The 8,316-nt window shown below is 42.8% G+C and overlaps 1 protein-coding gene across 1 annotated transcript in view; it reads left to right on the forward strand.

Annotated features, from left to right (window-relative positions):
• The first annotated feature begins 502 nt into the window (after positions 1–502).
• The window catches only part of LOC107734414 (78 kDa glucose-regulated protein-like), a 55,128-nt gene continuing 47,314 nt past the window's right edge, over positions 503–8,316 (forward strand). Inside the window, exon 1 of the mRNA XM_016546366.1 lies at positions 503–553. The gene's annotated coding sequence lies outside the window, so the exon portion shown is untranslated. The remainder of the gene's footprint in view (positions 554–8,316) is intronic.

Here is an 8,316-nt window from a genome sequence, read left to right on the forward strand (position 1 = left end):
ATATTTGGTCATTCTCTTTAATGTATTTGCCCCTTTATTAGATCCGTTTACCTGGGAAATGTATATTTATATTGTCGTCATTATTTTGTTTTAATTGGTTAAAAATGGTCTTTATCAAACTTGATTGACATGTCAATAACATTAAATCGCATTATTTTGACAGTTAATGTTTTGGGCGTTTTTTTTTTTTTTGAGTGGGCGGGTTTTGGTGAGCTTTTGGGCTGGAAATGGTCTATCCAATCTGGCAACACTGTTCACTTCTGAAAATATATTTACCTTTTTATTAAATATTCCATTAAACCTGCTGAGATACAAGGAGCGTCAACTAAAATTCTCAGTTCCACTCGCGTGTCCGGGAAGCTAATGAATATTCATGTTTGCTCCGCCCACTGAAACAGACAATCTCAGAAACCGAAAACACCTGCTTATATACAGGTGAGCGCAGCGCCATAAGTTACAGCTGAGACTCAGAGAAAACACGAGAAACACAGAGAGGAGAGACACAGACAGCACACACGACCTTTAGACACGTGTTTATTACTACACTTATCAGGTAAGATATCTAGGCATGCAGGGTGCGAACTACGGGGGAGCTAGGGGGAGCTCGGCTCCCCTTAATAAGACATGGGCTCCCCTGAAAACGGGATTTGTGAAATTTTGGGGGGTCTCAAAAAATATTCACAATGTGTTATTTTGACGTGCAATTTCAGTTTGTGTAATGTGCTCATCGTGGATTATTATGTGTAAAATTGCTAAAATATAATTCATTCATGCATGACTGCGATTTAAACCTAATTCACTTCAATAAAGATAACTATACATGCTATTCTTGTCATGGGCATTAAGGTGTGGGGGCGCTGCGGTGCAAATTTCACTCATGTTTAGTACATGTTAACTCAAAGATTCGTAGAAAAAATATAAACGCTGGACTCTGTGGTCGATTCTGTGTTAAGGCATGTTATTCGCAATTAAGTGTTGTGGCTGGGTTGTTATAGGTCTGCGTGACTCTCGATGTCTTAGGCCTAACTGAACGGAGGAATTATGGTATTCTTCTGTAGCCTGACGACGAGTAACTTTAACCGTTGTTCATGTGAACTCAAAGATGCTTTGTTTATAGACTATTTGTGGGTGGCTGTTTGTTGTTTCACCTATCAATTCGTGTCGATAAAGTATAATAGGGTAAATCCTGTATAGTGATTTATCCTATATAGTGCTTGCATAAAGCAAGTAGTGCATACACACTTGTAACTGTTATGTATCTTTGTAAGTCATTGTAAGCCCTCTTTTGAGGCATGCGCAAGCGAGCAACGAACCTTTTCGAAGAAGCTTCGAATCAATGGACTACTTGCACAACTACTTCCAAATTCTAGTTTATTTTTTATTTTTTTATTAAGCAATTAGTCATATAATAGTCATATATTATAATATACAGAACAGGTGCATTAAATAATATATATATATATATGTATGTATGCGTGTGTGTGTATTGCATTTTTCTTTTTCAGCACTTTGACGGCTTTTGTATTATAAATAAACTCATTATAGAATGCACATAACATTGGTTTCACCTTCAAGTTCTTAGATTTGTGTATCTAAAAATGTTCCCAGCAGAAGGTTGTTGCTAACCAGGAAGTCATCTTTGTTATTATTTAAAATATAAGTCCATAGATAATGCCCTTCACAGTTAAGTTTCCAAGGTGAGGACACCTTTGGGTACAGCCAGTCAAAAAACAGATGATCCATGGTTTCAATATAATCACAAAATATACATATTAGAATTGTTAGGTAGCACCTCCCAACATTTACTCAATGTCTGGTATCATAGCGGGCAAACATGGATTTGACTCCAGTTAAAGAATCATGCACAGGATGAGTGTTTCCAATAACACTGCCATTTATTCCAGACAAGCAGCAACATCTATTAAATTATATAAGGCACATTGAGGTAGAGTACCCGTTACGTTGTGGTCTGTAACAACAAATAATACAATGCAATTACAATGTAGAATGAGAATTATTGAGTACAGATTTACACAATGCAAATAACTAAAACTGGAACCATAGTAACAAATATACACTCAATTATCAAATATAGATATAAATATCAAATGGAAGCATTAAAGAAACCTTCTTAAATATATTATCTCAACCTCACATTGTGTTAGAGGTGTTAAATACCCAAATTTACATGTGTAAACCGTCCGCTCATGCTTGTTAGCTCTTAAGGCTAATATAATAGCATGACTCAGCGATCGCGCTGCGATCGTTAATTTGCATAAGTAAACATTCGCGGATCATCAAGCATGCATTAGGATAAACATAAAAACACTACAGAAACAATATTAAGCATTATAACTTACATCTTGTGCATAAACGCACAACGAAACATTGGTCTCAGAGCGCAGCAGTGTTCGCAACAGTCTGTGAGCCGTGATAGTTTTAAAGTCCATATGGAAACGGCTGCGTGATTTTGGTTCCGGAACGGACTTTCTGACACAGCCGCCCCCAATTATCAGTCAGGATTAATTGTATACCTTTTGAAAGGCCGTTTCAAGATTCCGCTTCATCATCACGGAACTTAATCTGCTGTTCAGCTAGTTGTCTCTGAAGCTCGGGGGCCATTAGACTGAATGTATCTCGTAGTTCCCTGTCACCTCCTGTGATGTTAGTGCCATTGTCACAGAATATTTCATAAGGCTTCCCTCTTCGAGCAATGAAGCGACGTAAGGAAAGGAGAAAGGCATCTGTGTCCAGGTGTTCAAGGAGATCTAAATGTAAGCATCTGGTTTTTAGGCACTTATACAAGATCCCCCATCGCTTCTCCTGGCGACGCCAGTGGAGTAGAACGGTGGCTTAAACAGACGTAGCCGACAAGGTGGTAGGTCGGCCATTCGAGGGATCTGTGGTTTAGCCCTCCAGAACTGGCAGTCTTTACAGGTTTGTTGGTGTTTGCGTATGGCTTCACGACCCCTCAGCACCCAGTATTTACGTCGTAGCTCTGGTAGCACTCTCTCAGCACCAGGGTGATGGAGCTGTTGATCCACGTCCTGTATGAGTAGCTTCGTGACCTGATGTTGTGGGTCTAGGACGATTGGGTGTATACTGTCCGATTGCAGGGTTTCAGCCCGGCGAAGTTGTCCGGAGTCATACTGATGTCCATACTTCCACCTGTTGACATCAGTTAGTGTCTGGATTTCCGCTACTCGGGCCCCCACAAAGACCTTGTATCGGCATGACTCTGATTTTAACCAGTGCAACACTGTAGTGGAATCAGACCAGTAGGTGACTTGGTTTAACAGAAGGGTCAGCTCAGCCTGTATTACCATGGCCATTTGGGCTCCAGTTAGGGCAGCAGATAGCTCTAGGCCGGGGCATGGATAGGCATTTCCGGGGAGCTACGCGGGATCGAGCTAAGACATAGGAGACATGGACATCCTCATGCTCATCTGTGGTCCGAAAGTACACCACAGAACCGTATACCCTCTCAGGGGCATCACAAAAGACATGCAGTTCCCTGATGGAGGAAGGAGTGTCAGCACTGGCAGGAACATAAGGCCGAGGGATTTGTAGCTTGGTGATGTGACCAGCATTTTCGTCTCGTCTCGTTTTCGTCACGTGATAAAGGTTCGTTGACGACGATATTTAGTCATAATTTTCGTTGACGAAAGCAACACTACTTATTTCGAAGCCTCCCTTTGACAGAGCCTGGTGCAACCCATCCATCACAGCTTTGGCCTCACTTTGATCTCGAGTGCTGTGGAGGCAGTTGTCAACGTAGAATGCGTTCTCCACAATGTCATCTAAGCCACGCATGGTGTCTTTATACTCTTGGGCATGGCACTGTAGAGCATAGATGGCACAACAGGGGCTGCAAGTTGTTCCAAAGGGAAGCACCTGCCACTCGTAGATGTCGGGTTGAGCCTCCCTATTCATGTCCCTCCATATAAATTGCAGCACTGATCTGTCACCAGGTAACAGGCGTACCTGGTGAAACATGCCCTTGATGTCTCCACTGATCGCAATGGCATGCTGGCGAAACCTCAAGATAACACCCAGTAAGGATGGTCCCAGTGACGGTCCTGGAAGGAGTTGGTCATTCAGACTCTGTCCTTGGTACTGGAATGAACAGTTGAAAACTATTCGGTCCTTCTCATTGTGGCGTACCATGTGATGTGGGATAAACCAGGACTCTGTGCTTTGATCTGCCTCTTCTGGTGATATCCTGGCAATGTAGCCTGCTGTCTCCAGCTTTTGGATTTCAGAACAGTAGGTCTTGGCCTGCTCAGGATTCTTGGCCAGCTTTCTCTCAGTATTCCGTAGACTGGGAAGCACAGCCTCTTTTCCTGCATGTAGCACTGTGATGGTTGTGCACCTTAGCAATGGGGTAGCATACCACAAAACTCTGTCCACATTCACTCTAGCAGTAGCAGACTGTAAGAGATTGAAGGACTGTTGATCCTGTTTAGACCTTGTGATCAACTTTTCGTTGTATGGCAGGGTGTCCATTTCAGATCCTATGAGGAGTAAAGGTTGTACTCGGTCTACTGGTAGCAGGGGTAGACCCCTCAGGTGGCGGTATGCTCTCTGAAGAGCTGCCACAGGGTAATCATGTTCAGCAAGACATAAACCAGGAGCAGTGAAGGCATTGTGGGATAGCATACCTCTCTGTAGGTTTAGCAATGGGAGAAACCTCCAAATTTACTGTAGACCCTTTGAGCTCAGCATGACTTTGTTGGATTTTCTGTAGCGGGAGAATCTCAGAGGTTCTATTCCGTTTAAGCCGTTGAATAACAGGAGGAAGAACGAAGGTTCTCTCAGAGCCGTCGTCAAGAACAGCGTGAGCCTCCATAGTCTGACCACCATTGTGCAAAATAACTTTGGCAACTTTGAGCATGACTTTCTGTGAGTGGTTGGGCCTGTCAAGATACACTTGTGTGGGGGGCAAGCTGACCATGAGCACGGCTCTTGAAGTGTTTCTAAGAGAATCATGTAGGACGGTAAGGTGCAGTTCTTTACAGATTTTACATGGTCGCTTGAGATTACAGGAGTCCACTGGATGGCTTCGACCACATTTCCAACACCGTTTACCCTCTGTGATCCAGGTGATAATCTGAGAGGTGGTTAACTTCTTGAATTTCTCACAGGAGTTGAGGTAGTGATCTCTGTTGTCACAGTGAGGGCAGTAAGGCTTTGACTTGGACAAGACTTTAACCTGTGTAGATTCAGGAGACTCTGTGGTTTTCTCTGAAGTCAGAAGTATGCATGTAGACCGTTCTCTGTGAGGTGGCGTTCCTCTACCTTTCCCATATAGTTTGGTAGTTTCCAATTGAAACATGGCAGCTGCTTGGCTAGAAATCCGCTTCGCTTGAGACTTTATTTGTAACCAAGCCGCCAGATCAGGGAGAGTATAGGTTCGATCTGTGCCAGTTTGGAGGATGCCATGGCTTAGGCAGTACTCTACGAAACTATCTCTGTAAGCAGGTGGCATCTTGCCCAGAAGACAGTCTACATGGGAACCAAACATAAGTTCGTACCCATTCTGTCCCTCTAAAGTCCTTAACGGGAAGTCGTGGCCTAATGGTTAGAGAGTCGGACCCAAAGGTTGCGGGTTCGAGTCTCGTACCGGCAGGGACGACACACACTGCTGTGTGTGTGTTCACTGCTGTGTGTGTGCACTTTGGATGGGATAAATGCAGAGCACTAATTCCTAGTATGGGTCACCATACTTGGCCACATGTCACTTCACTTCACATGCCCACCAGGGATTGGACAGACAAGGCGAATGAGTCAAAGGCACTGGAGTCACCCGCCTTTAGTGGTGGAGTGCTCATGATAGCACCTAGCTCGGACCGCACAAGTTGTCTGGGCTGTCCATACTTCTCCTGCAGAGCCTGTAAAGCAGCAGTGTATGGTTGTGGGTGGTGCATATAGGCCTTAGCCAGCTGTTGGGCACTCGCAAATTTCAGGTGACTCAGTAACACTTGATATTTGTACTGCTCGCTGATGTGTGTATGGTGGATCAGCAGATTATCCAAGGCCAGTTTCAGTAGAGCAAAGTCACTTTCAGTGCCACTCTCGAAGACTGGTAATGTAGGGCGAGGGATGCCATATGCTGCGGCCATTAGCAGTTCTGTTCCGGGTTGAGGCAGGTAAGTAGCTTGGAGAACAGGTAGGTATGGATAGGATTGAGAGTAAAAGGGGGTGTTAGATGAAACTGTTACACTTGGACGAGTAGCTGGAAAAGGCTGGGTTTGACTGCCGGGTATAGCTCTCTGGCCGGGTAACGATGAATGCGCATCCGAAGTTGCTGCAGCTGAGGCAACAAGATGTGTTAACTGTGAGGTCAAAACGCTGTCTGTATGGGGAGTCACCGGTTGCGTTCTCACTGGCTGCTGAGGAATAACTGCTGTATGGGGGACAGGAGGCATGTTCTCCTCAGAATATGTGACTTGGGACCTCCTTAGAGGTTGGTTTGCTGCACATAAGAATGATGGCACTGGTAAAGCTGGTACTGGTAAGGGCATAGTTACTTGGGATGACACAATGTGGTGTTTAGGTGTTGACTGAACTATACGTGGGTCCCTTACAATGCTCTGTGCCTCTGGAGCAGTCTGTATGGCTTGTACCATGGAGGATGATGGACAGAGAAACTGCTGGAACATAGATGTTTGGGCTGAACTAGCAGAAGGCAATTGAGGTGCTGGCCAAGTTGAGTCAGGTGATATGAGCTATTTCTTCCTCATCTAACCCTTAGATTTAATTTTATCACTGTAACCTAGTGTACAGGTTAATTAGGTTAATATTTTGGGTTGAATAAGATCAAATAAATAAGATGTTACCACATGATAAATTGTACATATTCAATGAAGAAAAACACTTAAAGGGACTTAAAGGCTTTACTCAAATGAAAAGACTTTCATCATCCTCATGACAGCAGCCTACATGCGGGATTTGTCTCAAATCTAAAAGCTACAACACACACCAGTTTTTGTTCTGTGCTGAGTTATACAATCGAAACTTCTTATTATAACATACGGAGTGTATACACGATGTAAATAATAGATTGATCGCGCAGTGTAGAGAGATTTATTGGTCATAACAGAACTTTGTGAGATCGCGATGAACAAAGAGTGACAGCTTTTTAAGGGAGCGCTCTTTGTGAGCTTTCTAGGCTATAATCCATTCAAAAAGTATAACTTTTGTTTTTTGTCAACACACACTTTGCAAAGTTTCGGGAATGACATCCCCATACTTATGCGGAATTCACTCACAAACTAGCAGTGATTGACATAGTGATAACTATAGCAATGGATGGAACGATATTAAACCGGGTCTGGTTGATACGTTTTTATTGTAGAACTATACACATAAACAACAAAATACAAGTGCACTAAATAAAATAATTTAATAAATGCATATTTTCAATAGGCACTTAACTCAAATAAATATTAAGTAATATAATAAATAACTAGGGAAGGCTGACTATAATCCGTTTGCTTCCATTTAGTTGGATAAGCCTACTCATCACCTGAATTAAAAAAGCTCTTCTTGTCTTCAATGATGCAAGGAATAAAGTTTGAGTGTGTACACGCAATATCTGAGTGAGAGCAGAGTCAATTCATAAGAGAACACTGTATATTTTAAAGAGCATATCCAGTTTTGTATGAGAGCAAAAGAAATCTGCTTGTGAGTGGAGAGATTTGTGCTCGCGCATTAAATGGATGCGCTATCGCGTTTCATCACTGCGCTCTCGACATTTATCATAAAGATAACAGAATGAGCTTTATCAGAATGAGCTTTATTGCCAGGTATGTTTACACATACGAGGAATTTGTTTCGTGACAGAAGCTTCCACAGTGTAACAGAATGACCGTGACAGAACAAAAAAAAAACAGATAATAAAAAATAAAAATAAATAAAAAATGGAACAAGTAAAATAAGGAATAAAAAATATACAAATCGACAGTTGTATGGAAGTTAATAGGAATAACGCTATAGAAAGTATATAGAAGAGAAGAAAGCTGTCTGAGGAAGCTTCCTATTGCCCATGCCAGGATCCGTCACTGATGCAGTTAGAAATGTAATAAAAACAAGCCAGTCGCAAGACATCTGGTAGGGGGGCACCTGGGGTGGCCAACCAGATTTCTGTCATGACAACTCTCGGAGGGATTGGCATAGTAATGTACATGACAATGTTAATGTATTTGATCTTGGCGGAATAGATCTGCTACGCTGCTGCTGCTGCGGTAGAGCAAGTACCGAGACTTGCTACTGCCAATACATCCACAACATGCTGCTGTGAGCATGTAAGAAATA

The sequence above is a fragment of the Sinocyclocheilus rhinocerous genome, unplaced genomic scaffold (assembly GCF_001515625.1).
Source record: "Sinocyclocheilus rhinocerous isolate Xijiao unplaced genomic scaffold, SAMN03320098_v1.1 scaffold1632, whole genome shotgun sequence".
NCBI classification, from domain to species: domain Eukaryota; kingdom Metazoa; phylum Chordata; class Actinopteri; order Cypriniformes; family Cyprinidae; genus Sinocyclocheilus; species Sinocyclocheilus rhinocerous.